General features: G+C 42.7%; 1 pseudogene; it reads left to right on the forward strand.

The window, feature by feature from the left end:
• Positions 1 to 54: 54 nt before the first annotated feature.
• The window catches only part of LOC108413959, a 35,834-nt pseudogene continuing 21,443 nt past the window's right edge, over positions 55 to 14,445 (forward strand).

Here is a 14,445-nt window from a genome sequence, read left to right on the forward strand (position 1 = left end):
ATTAAAGATAGACAGTGTCTGGTCATGAGGAGTCTATGAGGGTGAAGACTCAGGAAAACGGACACTTCCTCTACGTGGAAGATCCTCTGGAGGGTGTAAGTGTGAAACACTTACTCTAAATGGCTAAAGGCCTACTGGGATCTATCCTGTAGGGGGCGCTGGTCACTGTGGGAGAGCTATTAGAGATCCTGAGGGGCTATATCAGCAGCTCTGAGGAGAAGGTCACGGCGCTGTAAGAGGAGAACGCACACGGCTAACGCACTGAGGTGGCTGTGATGGGCTGATGTTCAGCAGTGAAGAGCTCAGCTGGAGTTTAGCCTGGAAAAGTGGTCACAGAAGATCAGGAGAGCTTTATGGCTCAGTCTGTAAAGTAGATTTCATATCAGACTCTCTTTAAAACAGTCTGAGGGCTGGAGATGATGTGTCCTAGTGCTGTGTGTGTGTGTGTGTGTGTGTGTGTGTGTGTGTGTGTGTGTGTGTAGTCACACAGGAACAGCAGTAACACTACAGCTTTACTTCCACACCAAAGAGTCCAGCAGGATTCATCCAGCTGAGCTTAGAGAAGAGGATTCACTGTAACCCACATACAGTAGTGTAAACAGACACACAGCTGCAGTACAAAATTTTATATCATTATATTATATATATAGAAAAAATGTGACATATGGGAAGTGAGGAGACCAGTCGCTGGAGCTTTGGGAGAGGAATGTTGTTCATTCTTGTCTAATGTAGAATTCCAGCTGCTCAACAGTTCCTAGGCCTTCTTTGCCATTTTTCGATTTATGGTGTGCCAAATGTTGTCAGTTGGTGAAAGTTCTGGACAGCAGGCAGGTCAGTTCAGCTCTTAGACTCTTCTTCTGTGAAGCCATGCTGTTGTGCTGGATGCAGTATGTGGTTTATTGTCTTGCTGAAATAATCAAGTCCTTCCCTGAAAGAGACGCTGTCTGGATGGGTGCAGATGTTGTTCTAAAACCTCCATATACTGGTCAGCATTGATGGAACCTTTTCAGATGTGCAAGCTGCCCACAGCATAGGCACTAACGCAGCCCCAGACCATTAGAGATGCAGGCTTTTGAACTGTGCACCAATAAAAAGCTGGATGGTCCTCTGGAGTCTACAGGACACGGCCTCCATGGTTTCCAAAAAGGATTTCAAATTTTGAATAATCTGACTTTTCCATTTTGCCTCAGGCCATTTTAAATAAGCTTTGGCCCAGGGAAGGTGGCAGCATTTCTGGATCATGTTGACATGCAGCTTCTTTACCTGAAACAGCTTTAACCTGCGTTTGTGGATTCCCCAGTGAACTGTGTTCACAGACACTGATTTCTGGAATTGATCCTGAGCCCATGGAGTGATTTCAGTACAGAATCAGACCTGTTTTCAATTCAGAGCCTGAAGATCTCGAGCATCCAATACTGACCATTGGCCGTGTCCTTCTCTGAAGCTTTTGATATTATGTAGTGTAGATGGTGGGAAATCCAAAGTCTTCACAATTTTTCTGAAACTGTTCCACAACTTTTAGAGCTTTTCTCAGGTTGGTGAACCTCTGCCTATCTTTGCTTCTGAGAGCCTCTGATGCTCTAAACTGCCCTTTTTATACCCAGTCATGTGGAGGTAGCTCCAAAATGCTCCTCCAGCTCTTTATTTAAAAAGTATTACTTACTCTTCCAGCCTTTTGTGTCCCTGTCCAACCCTGTCCATGAACTGGTAAAATGTCTCACTTTCAACATCTGATATGCTCTACGTTCTATTGATCAGATGGGGGTCTACAGCTGCCCCCAGTGCAGAGAGACCTTCACTCCGAGGCCTGTTCTACGCAGAAACTACTTCATAGCTGAAATATTGGAGAAACTGAAGAAGACGGACATCTGAGCTGCTCCTCCTGCTGGATCTGGAGACGTGGAGTGTGATTTCTGCTCTGGGAGGAAACACAAAACTGTAAAATCCTGTCTGACGTGTCTGGCTTCCTTTTGTGAAGATCATCTTAAACCACACTATGAAGTTTCTTCTTGGAAAAAGCACAAGCTGGTCAAAGCTTCCACACGACTACAAGAGAAGATCTGCTCTCAACACGACAAACTGATCGAGATCTACTGTCGCACTGACCGAAGCTGCATCTGCTATTTGTGTACAATGGATGACCACAGAGGCCACGATACAGTCTCAGCTGCAGCAGAGAGAACCCAGAAACAGGTGAGAACCACAGACCTTCTGGATCTAAAGAAGCTAAACTGCAGCAGCTGAAGGATGTAAACTGCCTCAGTTCTTGAGTTTAATGGGGTTTGTGTGTAAAGAATGTGTGTAAAGTGTTGTGGAGGAGGAAGTGTTGAATAAACTCTTTCTTCCTCAGCAATAGTAATAAAGTCAGAGCAGTGTGTGGATGTTCTACCAGCCAACACCATCTTCAGCCGTATAGAGCTCACATGACGGAGTGAAAGCCCTGTAGAACAGCAGAGAACTTCACTGCTGAGTCACTCCATACTGAATCACCTACAGCAGGTCCACTCACAGCCTGGATTTACATGAAAAAGTTCATCAACTTCAGATATTATAGCAAAGGTCTAGCAACCAATAAACCTTCATAGAGTCCAGAAAAGTTCTGTAACCTGGAGTTAGTTTATGAACGTGATGAAACTCCATGAGGTGAGTGGACAGGGATGAGGTGAGCTGGTGTGGAATGACCCTTGTTCTCCTAACATTAATTCTAATGTTCATAGGTGGTGATTCCCAGTCATACAATGTGTTTGTTGACAGATGGAGCTGAAGGAGATGATCCAGCAGAGGATCCAGGAGAAACAGGAGAAGCTGCAGGAGCTGGAACAGGCTGTGAACACTCTTAAGGTGAGGACTGAGCAGAGGTTTGATGTTTCAGAGCTCAGTCAGGTTCTCCTCCAGTCAGACAGAACTGGTTTCGTTTACACACACAGCAGTGAGTTGGTCTGGGAGCTGTGGTGTGAGTGAAGGTCAGTCTGGAGTAAAACCCCATCAGAAACAATGCTGTCTGCTCTGAATTATAAAATTACACTGACTGTGAGGAGTGAAGGTGTGTAACGAGATGTTCTCCTCAAGTCCTCCTTTAAATGGTGCTCCATCTGTGCTCTCTGTATGTGCTCTAACAGCGCTGTGCTCAGACAGCAGTGGAGGACACTGAGAGGATCTGGACTGAACTGATCTGCTCCATGGAGAAAAAGCGCTCAGAGCTGATCAGAGCTCAGGAGAAGGCTCAACTGAGTGCAGCTGAAGAACTCCTCGAGAAACTGGAGCAGGAGATCGCGGATCTAAAGAGGAGAAACACTGAGCTGGAGCAGCTTTCACTCACAGAGGATCACATCCATTTCCTCCAGGTAACAATCACTGATCTACAGAGGAACCTGCTCATCATCACGTTCATCAAAGTCCTCTCAGCAGAAGTTCAAGAAGACAGTCATAAACAGAGCTCTCTCTAATCACTCACTCATCTTCAGTCTGATTTGGTCTGAGCTGCTTCATTCCTCTTTTTCTCCATTATGTTCTTCCTCTGTGTCTCCAGTCTCTGAGCGTCTCTTCTGGATCTGAGGACTCCTCCAGCATCTCTGTCCATCACCATCTCTCATTTGATGGAGTGAGGAGCTCTCTCTCTGATCTGAAAGAGAGACTAGAGGAGTTCTGCAGAGAGGAGTTCAGGAAAATCCCTCCCACAGGGTAAGAGGAGCTTCCTACTGGCTCTTCTATTCTATTCTATTCTATTCTATTGATGAGGTCCTGTGTGTCCTTGTGTCTCCACAGCTGCAGCAGCTCCTTCATTCCTCTCAGAGCCAAAGAGCAGAGAAGATTTTCTACAGTGTAAGTTGAGCCTTTAGGCAGCATCTGAAATTCTCACTGTAGAGACGTTTAAAGCTGGAAACAAACAAAACAACAACCATTTTTCTTCAAATAAGAACTTTCTGTGAACACAAACAAACTGATTACTTTCTTTATTTTATTGTGATTTTATTTAGATTTCTGTCGGCCGATTCTGGATCTTGACACAGTGCATCGTCAACTCATCCTGTCTGAGAAGAACAGAGTGGTGAAGTGGAGTAATAAAGTCCAGCGTTACTCTGATCATCCAGAGAGATTTGACCACGTATATCAGGTGTTGAGTGTGGAGAGTCTGAGTGGACGCTGTTACTGGGAGGTTGAGTGGAGCGGAGACGTGTCCATATCAGTCTCTTAAAGAGATCAGCAGGAAAGGGGACGGTAATAAATGCAGTTTTGGACGTAACAATCAGTCCTGGAGTCTGGACTGTTCTTCTCGTTTTGATCCTTCTCTCTCTTTCTACCACAACAACATTGAGACTGAGCTCCCAGGACCTCCATCCTCCAGAATAGGAGTTTATGTGGATCACAGTGCAGGAATTCTGTCCTTCTACAGCGTCTCGGACACAATGACCCTCCTACACACAGTCCACCCCACTTTCGCTCAGCCTCTCTACGCTGGGTTCTGTGTCTGGGTTGGTCGTCCATCATCTCTGAGGTTGTGTGATAAAATTGATGGTGGTGATCGTGGCTGATGGTCTGTGAGGCCTGCTTGACTGAGTTTCTGCTCTTATCATCTCTTTTTCCTCACCTCATTATATCTGATCAGAGTCTTTTAACAGTGATTGTTTTCTTATCATCTCAGGCTCGTTCCATTCTAAAGCTTATTATTCAGTAACTACATGATCTACAGTGTAAACTGACTGGGTTCTTCTCAGGTTGTAGACCTGCTGGTCACCTACAAACCACACATGGACGATGGACTTTTCCACACCGTCTACTGAACAACAAACCACTACTAACCTGGATTAGGTGACCATTCAGCCTTCAGCAGTTCAGCCCCGCCCACTCCTGCTGAAGGGATAAGCAGTGTTACTGCACTTTCAGCTCAGACGGCTTTTTGAACGAGGCACCAGGGCAGCCAATCAGAACAGATCTCATTTACATACATCAGTCTTAAAGGCAGCGTAACAGAAGTAGCCACTTTGTTTGCGGGGGAGGTTTGAAAATGGTCATTAAGTATGATTTGAAACCCAGTAAAAATGTCGAATATGGTTGTTTGAACTGTAGAATGAAGTAGTTGAGTCATAAATTTGTGCAAACCTCACGGCTACATTACAGCTTTAAACTTGATCTGCTGAAGCAACATAAAGCTGATGTTATTATAACGTCACCATGACGACCATCATGAGCCGTTCCACTGTGAACAGCAGCGTAGCTGTGAAAGCAGTTGGAGGTTAAAATCTTGAGTAGAGAGTCTTGAAGGGTTAAAGTCATTCCACTCAGTGTTTCAGTCGAGCGGCTCCTCAGTGTGAACGGGACCCCCACAAAGCTGAGCCCACGCGTCTTTGTGAACGTGGTCATTTTTCATATATGGTGTGTTTTTCTGCTCTGAAATGTGGGGGAGGTCGTGTTTTATCTGGGAGTCTCTAATCACACATTTATGATCCTCATCATAATGTTTAGTCAGAAATGAGCTGCAGAGAATCTCCAGCTTAGAGGATCTGTTCTTATTCAGCCCCAGCAGGGGGCAGTGTGAGGGGAGGGTTTTCATTAAGCTGATGGTTTTGTCTAGATGGAAGTGTCTGAAATGAGGAAGGTGAGCCTCGCTGAGGGTCGCTGGCTGACAAGTCTTTAGTTAGAGAGCTGGACGCACGTTTCCCCGCTGACTGGTGGATTTTATCTGTATAAAGTCACTGGTGATTCACTGATTTAAAGAAAGAGGTGTCGTGTGCTACATGGTAAAACCATGTCTAATAAATAGCTGCAGAGAACTCCTGTCGTCCTGCCTCGTCATTTCTCTCCTGGATTTTTCCTGGGGTCCATTACAGTTTACATTCCACCCCAACCGCTCAACAGATGATGCCCTCACACACCTACTGCAAACAGCTTTGCACACTAGAGCCATGCCTGTGTCAGTGGATCTCCACCTTCCTGACAGGCAGGTAACAGGCAGCATGGGTGCTCAGACCCACCCAGGTTCAGGGTTGCGTCCTGAGCGACCGGACGTACTCGCTGTACACCCATGATTTTGTGGCCACTTCCAGCTCTACCACCATTGCCAAGTTTACAGATGATACTGCTATGGGTCTGATCTCAGAGTGCCTACTTGGAGGAGACTGAGCACATGGAGAACTGATGCAAGGAGAACCCAAACCTCCTGAATGTCAGTAAGACAAAGAGCTGAAAACCCCCCTGAGGATCAACTGCACAGCTTCCGGTACCTTGGTGTCCACATCATGCAGGACTTGTCATGGTCTGCGCACAACTACAATCTGGTGAAGAAGGGTGGTCAGTGCCTTTACCACCTTAGTCAACTGGAATGCTTCAAACTGACCTACATGGTGCAAAAGAACATTTACACCTGCATCATCAATGGCATCAGGTGAAAATCAGTGATGATATGAGTCTGTAAATGCTGGATCATCATATTCAACACAGTTACCTCCAAATATTACACTTAATAAACGTACAGTGTAGCACACACACACAACCTAATTTTATTCAGGTATGTACATGAGTAGAGAGGAGAGGTAAATAGCTCCTGTATGGCAATTCGATTATTATTATGTCCAGGATCAATGCAGAGTGCAGGAAGTGAGAGGGACATTGAAGTACAGTGCATTAGATATTCTACTGTAAAATCATTAGTACCGAGTGCCAGAATGATGTCTGTTCAGTTTGATTATTAAGACGAACTTCGTGGTCAACTGTTCTTATCATCAATGACCAGAAGCATCGTCCTAAAGGGAGCTTTAGGAACATCACCGTTCCTGAATTAGAAACCCCCCAGGAGGTATCTACAAAGGGTTTAGTGTCCGATGGTCAGTGTAGAAATACTCTAAAATGAAGCTTAGCTTTCCTTACAGATCAGCCACAGGCTAGTGAGGGGGCTCATCAGCGGAGATCATTCTAGACTTGACGACCTGTTGCTCTGCTCTGGTATCACTGGTGTCCTGCTTGGTCCTGGAGGCTGGGAAAAGGTTAAATGATGCTCGTCAGTTTCTTGGTTTGGTCCGTCTCTCCTCCAGCCTCAGTTCTATAATCTACATTCCAGCTGCTCCAGAAGTGAAACAGCTGTAATTAGAACATCTGCTCAGGTGTTTGAATGTGCAGATCCTAAATGAACACTGATTCTCTCAGTAAACTCAGTGTAGCAAGAACAGAGAGTTTCCAACCTTGCTACACATAGCGAGTGCATTGCCGCTGTGCTACTGTGGCAGAGACAAACAGATGCAAGAAGGTCATGAAAAAAGAAAATGTAGCCAATATGATCATCTAAGTAGAACTAATCACTAGAACGAGCGCAAGGCCAGTGTGTAGGTTCAAAAGGGAGGGGTAAGATTAAAAGGTAAAGATAGATGAGACCCAATGAGATACTGGAGGCACAAGTTGGTTTTAAAATGTGAATTATATTCAACTATGTTTCTGAAGGTGTTTACAAAAGGTACAACCTTAAAATCTACATTCGAAATTACACAAGTTTTGTACCCATCTTTAATATCTTTATTGTCCAAGATCAAGGAAAGTCATAGTCAGTGTTTGGGTGCACCCTTAAAGTAAAAAAAAAACAAAAAAAAAAACTGATATATATATATATATATATATATATATATATATATATATATATATATATATATATATATATATATATATATATATATATATATATATATATATATATATATATATATATATATATATATAAGATGCTTGGTGATCGTGAACAGTCCTCCCACTCCGACGGTGTCCAGGAGAGTGAAGAACAGCCTGTCCAGCTTCCCTACCAAACAGCCAGGTTTGAGGCTGAAAAATCAACGAATGAATCAAACGTGATGCTCTGAAATCAAGGTGGGTGGCTCTCCATGAAGAAAATCCAGATGTATGAATCTGGTGTTTCCTCAGGCTCCACAAAAAACCTAGCCTGTATGTTAACAGGACTCTTATTATATAACGGCATTTGACTTGCATTAAATCATTTACATATTAATGCTGTAAACTTTACTGTTAAATGACAATAATGGACCGCACAATAAGACCTTTTAAAGTAATATGTCTTTCTTTCTTAAAAACAAATCAAGACACCGTTTAGATGATTCTCAATATATTGACTATATCTGTGTACAATTAATAAGTAATTCAATTGGAAAGTTAACCTTCATTTCAACAACAAAATGCTTTTTTGAAAATCTACTTATCTAAGAATAATACCAAGACCTTCAAGTTAAAAGAATTGTGACACTTAAATGCTCAAAATCAGATTTTAAAACAAAAACAAGAAGCACCATGTATACTCTTTTCTTGGAACTGATTCACACAAAACTTTACATAAATGACCAGCAGGGGGCGCACCCTCTCCAATAACTGTATATGGCCAACTCAAATAAACAACTGACTACAGCTCCGGCTAGCTGCAAGTTAAGCACTACTGTCAACTTTCTCAACCTATTTTAAACACAAACACATTCAATCGTTTAACTAACGCAGTTACAATCACTCTCCATATGAACTGCTTAAATCCTGTTCATAATCTTTTACTAACATGGTGAACAGCAGCATCTAGAACTCAACATTTACTAAGTTCCATTACAGCTTCACTCACCAAGATAGAAGATGTGAGGTAAGAAATAATCCTCAGGGTCTTTGTGCTGTTTTGTGCTGCAAGTTTCAAGTGTATTTCAAGTTATATTTCATTTCATTTCATATCTGTTTTTTTTTGCTTTTTTCTCTACTGTTTCTCCGCTGCTGCTGTCTTGATCTGTTTTTTTTTCCTCTCCCTCTAGAAAGTTCAAGAAGAGAGGTGGGAGCAAGCTCCTCTGTGCCAATAAGAAACTAACACAGCATAGGCTAGCCAATAAGCTTCATATTCAATAGGAGAGTCACAGAATGCTTCTCAAACACAAAATCTATGTGTTTTTAATGTGTTTTTCCCCCCATTATTCTTTTTTTTCTGATTGGAAGAATCTTAATATTTTAAGGTGACTATGCATACAATATCAAGAAAATTATGAACCCATTTTCTACTGTGTGACAAAAACATTTAAATAATAAAAAAAACAAAAACAAAAAGGTCAAACAAAAGAAGTGCCAGAACAGCATCCTCAAAGTAAAATTAAGGGAAAAAAAAAACAGAAAAAGACTTCTTTACTTTTTGCTTTCCTCTGACATTTGATCTTTTTAAATCTTACACTCTAATTTTAAACTCAATAGAGACAGAGGATCAAAAACACAGAACTCAAAATGGAGAACAATACCAGATATTAGCTCGGTCAAGAGCATTTGCACATGGCTTCTTGAACTCAAGACTAAGCACAGAGCAGCGTGTGAGCTCTTACTAAATAGGGTGGCGAACAGCTGATAACAATCAGCCTGATTGAGTTCTTTTTCTCTGTCTGGTAGCCAGGGGTGGCCTAGCAGGTGGCTGGGAGGTGACAGATGTGGTGGTGGTCAGTGTGTGTTGTGCTGGTATGATGTTTTCCATCATTTTTCCAAACTTTCTTCGTCCTTTATAAATACATATTTGTTTATAACTGTCACTGAAATATATAAATGAGCACTGTTTGAATGGCCGTTTTGTCCTTTTCTCAAAAATCAATCTGAGCTAAGAGTACAGTAATAACATCACTTCAGCAGGAATGGGCGGGGCTAAATTGCTAAAGGCTGAATGGTCACCTAATCCAAATTAGTAGTTTCAGTGGTTTCTTGTTCATTAGAGAAGTGTGTAAAAGTCCATCATCCATGTATGGTTTGTAGGTGACCAGCAGGCCCAAACCGTTATTCCACACTTCTATAACCTGAGAAGAACTCAGTCAGTTTACACTGTAGATCATGTAGTTACTGATCATCTATCATTTGCTATCACACAACCTCACAGTTGATCCAATCCAGAACCCAGCGTAGAGAGGCTGAGTGAATGTGGATTGAAATTTATATAGGAGGGTCATTGTGTCAGAGACGCTATAGAAGGACAGAATTCCCACGCTGTGATCCACATAAACTCCTATTCTAGAGGATGGACGTCCTGGCAGCTCGGTCTCAATGCTGTTGTGCCAGAAAGTGAGAGATGAAGAACACCACAGACTCCAGGACTGAGCATTGAGTCCAAACACACATTCATTACCTTCTCCTTTCCTCCTGATCTCCCTATATGAGACTGATATGTATGCAGTTCCACTCCACTCAACCTCCCAGTAACAGCGTCCACTCAGACTCTCCACACTCAACACCTGAGACCAAATGTCAAATCTCTCTGGATGATCAGAGTAATGCTGGTCTTCATTACTCCACTTCACCTCTCTGTTGTTCTCAGAAAGAATGAGGTAACAATACACTGTGTTGGGATCCAGAGTCAGCTGACAAATCTAAATAAAATCACAATAAAATAAAGAACATTTCACAGAATGTTCTTATTTTACAAACCCCATTTCTGAAAAAGTTGGTACATTTTTGTAAAATCCAATAAAGAAGAATCAGTGATTTGTTAATCCTTTTGAATCTTTAATTGACGAAATGCAAAAAAAAAAAAAAACCACTTGATTGTATTTTGTAAAAATAAACAAATTTTCAATGCAATGCCTATTGGTACAGGAGCAAGAGTGAAAAGTTCTCGGTTTCAATGTTTTGAGTTTTTTCAATGTTCAGTTTACACCGTTTTACCTTCCACAATGAGCAGGTAAATTGGTAACAGCTAAGTGTATCATGATTTTGCATAAAAGGAGCATCAAACCAAAGACTCAATGATTTAGATTGCAGAGAACTTGGGTCTTTCACCACCTACCATACATATTATTGACAGCTCAACTGTTGAATGTGCAAGACTTAAACCCTCAGATTGCATAAGAAACTGTTATGCTATTATGTTAAATACGGCTACATGGGATCAGGAGGATTCATAAGTGTTGTCAGCTAAGACAGTCCACCGCTGCATCAAGAAATGCAAGTTGAAGCGTTATTATGCAGGGAAAAAGCCAATCAACAGAAACGCCGTTGGGTTCTCTGGCCTGAGCTCATCTCAGATCTGAGCTGTGGCCAAATGAGTCCACATGTCTTGAGAGAAACAGACGAGGAGTTCTCACTGCCGAAAAGGAATAACTGCCAAAATCAGCCATTGTATGGGGGTACTTCAGTGCCCACGGCATGGGTGACCTGCATGTATGTTAAGGTACCATTGACAGAATTTTAGAGAGAGACATATGCTGCCATGATGATGACGCCTTTTTCCTGGGATGTCCATGGTCATTTCACCAAAACAGAGCCAGGCCTCATTCTGCACAGGCTACAACAGAGAGGCTTCATAGATACAGAGTGTGTGAGCTTGACTGGCCTGCCTGCAGTCCAGATCTGACCCCTATTGAAAATGTATGGTGCATCGTGAAGAGAAGAAATCAGATGAAGAGGACCACTGACTGCTGAACAGCTGAAGTCTTGTATTGAGCCAGAATGGGCAATAATTCCACTTACAAAACTGCAACAATTAGTATCTCCATTTCCCAAACGGCTAGGTGAAATGATGGAACATGGTAAATGTGTCCGTCCTACACTTTTTAGATGGTGCTAGACATTAAATTTTAAAATTATTTATATTTACAAAATACAAAACAGTGAAGTCACTGGACTTTTTTTCCTTCTAACTTTTGTCACTTAAATGAAGGTTCAAGTGAATTAACAAGTTGCAGTTTCTTGTTTTTATTTAACTGAATTTTTGAACATTAGAAATGGGGTTCATCATAAAAACTTTTGTTGTTTTGTTTCCAGCTTTAAACGTCTCTACAGTGAGAATTTCAGTCGCTGCCTAAAGGATCAACTTACACTGTAGAAAATCTTCTCTGCTCTTTGGTTCTGAGAGGAATGATGGAGATGCTGCAGCTGTGGAAACACAAGAACACACAGGACCTCATCAATAGAATAGAATAGAATAGAATAGAATAGAAGAGCCAGCAGGAAGCTCCTCTTACCCTGTGGAGGGATTTGACTGAACTCCTCTCTGCAGAACTCCTCTAGTCTCTCTTTCAGATCAGAGAGAGACCTCCTCAGTCCATCAAATGAGAGATGGTGATGGACAGAGATGCTGGAGGAGTCCTCAGATCCAGAAGAGACGCTCAGGGACTGGAGACTCTACACAGAGGAAGAACAGAATGGAGAAAAAGAGGAATGAAAAACAAACAAGCCAGCAGTCCTAGTCTCATCTTGGTCTCGATCTCATGTGAACTTGGTCTTGTCTTGGTTTCAGGGTTAAGGACTTTAAGGATTTTATTATTGAGATCGGCTTAGTGTGATTGTTCTGTCTGAGGTAACTGGAAACTGAAATGAATACCAACAAACCCAGAATAAACTTTATAAATCAGGCTTTCTGAAACAGGGGCTCACAAACTTATGAAACTCATGACCCACACAAACGACCACAAAAGCTTCCACTGGAATAACCAATGTTTCTGCCTCACTGAATGAGAACTGAGCTGATTTGGTTGCTACTGAGTGCTGGATGTCTGGATGAAGACCAAGCAAAACTAGAATCACTAGAATCACCATGAAAAAGATGAACACATATGCAGAAACTTTATATCCACTCTCCATGAACTTTCTGATCATTTATGAGGGGCAGAAGACATGATTTTGCCTTTTACTGCTGGACCTTAACCAGGACCCGTGATTGTATGACTCACTATCTTCTCTAAAAATGGTACAGAGACTCAGATGAAAGGAAGATGTCTGGACAGCTGCTCCTGCTTTCAGCTATGCCAACACTTTTATGTGCGAACTGGTGGAGCACAGCATCAGCTTGTTAGCGACATCAGCCTCGTGGCTCCAGTGCTGACCCTTCAGAGCCCAAACATGTTGTGTGTGCTGGACACCATTTGGTGTAATGGGAGGAGAAAGTGTGCGAATTTAATCCCAGAGCGTCCAACACTGAGCTCCTCCCTGTCTGACTGGAGGAGAACCTGACTGAGCTCTGAAACATCAAACCTCTGCCGAGTCCTCACCTTAAGAGTGTTCACAGCCTGTTCCAGCTCCTGCAGCTTCTCCTGTTTCTCCTGGATCCTCTGCTGGGATTCTCTCTGCATCCCCTTCAGCTCCATCTGTCAACAAACACGCTGTATGACTGAATTACCGCTGACTAATACAACTTAAAGACGTAAAACTCACTGCACTGTAAGGCTGAAGGTGACGCGGTCTGGTAAAACATTCACACACAGGCTGATCCGACTGGTTTGACTAGCACAGTCGGAAAGAATTTGACAACACACCTCAGCCACAGCAGTTTCACCACACAGACCCCTTTACACACAAACCCCATTAAACTCAAGAACTGAGGCAGTTTACATCCTTCAGCTGCTGCAGTTTAGCTTCTTTAGATCCAGAAGGTCTGTGGTTCTCACCTGTTTCTGGGTTCTCTCTGCTGAACTTCATAGTGAGGTTTAAGATGATCTTCACAAAATGAGGCCAGACAGGATTTTACAGCTTTGCATTTCCTCCCAGAGCAGGAATCACACTCCATGTCTCCAGATCCAGCAGGAGGAGCTGCTCGGACTTCTGTCTCCTTCAGTTTCTCCAACATTTCAGCTATGAAGTAGCTTCTGTGTAGAACAGGCCTCGGAGTTAAGGTCTCTCTGCTGGGGGCAGCTGTATACCCCCATCTGATCCTCATCCTTGAAACTAAACAAATACGAAGATAAGTTCAGACATACAGGTTTTAAAGAGCTCCTTCAGTTCCTGTGAAATAATGGATCACTGAGTCTAGATTAGGTTACACTGGTTCTTTTCTCAGAACATGTTTACATTGGTGTCCATAGACAGTTGTTGATTCTACAGAGCAGAGAGGAAGAACCAACACGGCGGCCGAATGGCTTCACTTCACTGTATATTGTGATGTCATCACCAATCTGGTTCTCTATGTATGTATCGATGGTCCTGACTAGGTAGGTTTGGAACTTTGGAGATCAAAGTAAAAGAATGTCCAGGTTGCCATGGAGCTCCAGTATGACATCACAGTAGAACTCTGATGGCATCATCCTAGATCAGAGCTAGTCCATATAAACCCAGCACTTCACGGTATCAGTTCATTTCTAATTAATCACTGAAGATCAGATTCATGATTTTAGATCTGCAGTGATTGAGGAAGGGAAAAGGAAAGCAGATGATGGAGACACCGAAGCTAACGAGTAGCAGCTCTGGAGTTCTCTGGAGGAGAATTCCTTCCAGACACTCTCCCAGAAGCCCAAGATCAAGGGGGCCCACACTGATGGAGTGGAGGTGAACTTCTCCATGCTAGCCTTCCCTCAGAAGCTCTGGCAAAACAAGATCTACAGGTCCATCAGATGGGACTGCTGTGAGATATGCATCATTGATGATGAGCTCCTGATGATGACTGAAATTCTCAGCAGAGAGGGAGAGTTGAAGATCTTCAGAACTTCAGTTATGAAGAGCTTCATGTGCCAGCTGAACCATTAT

The sequence above is a fragment of the Pygocentrus nattereri genome, chromosome 12, assembly GCF_015220715.1.
Source record: "Pygocentrus nattereri isolate fPygNat1 chromosome 12, fPygNat1.pri, whole genome shotgun sequence".
Taxonomy (NCBI): Eukaryota; Metazoa; Chordata; class Actinopteri; order Characiformes; family Serrasalmidae; genus Pygocentrus; species Pygocentrus nattereri.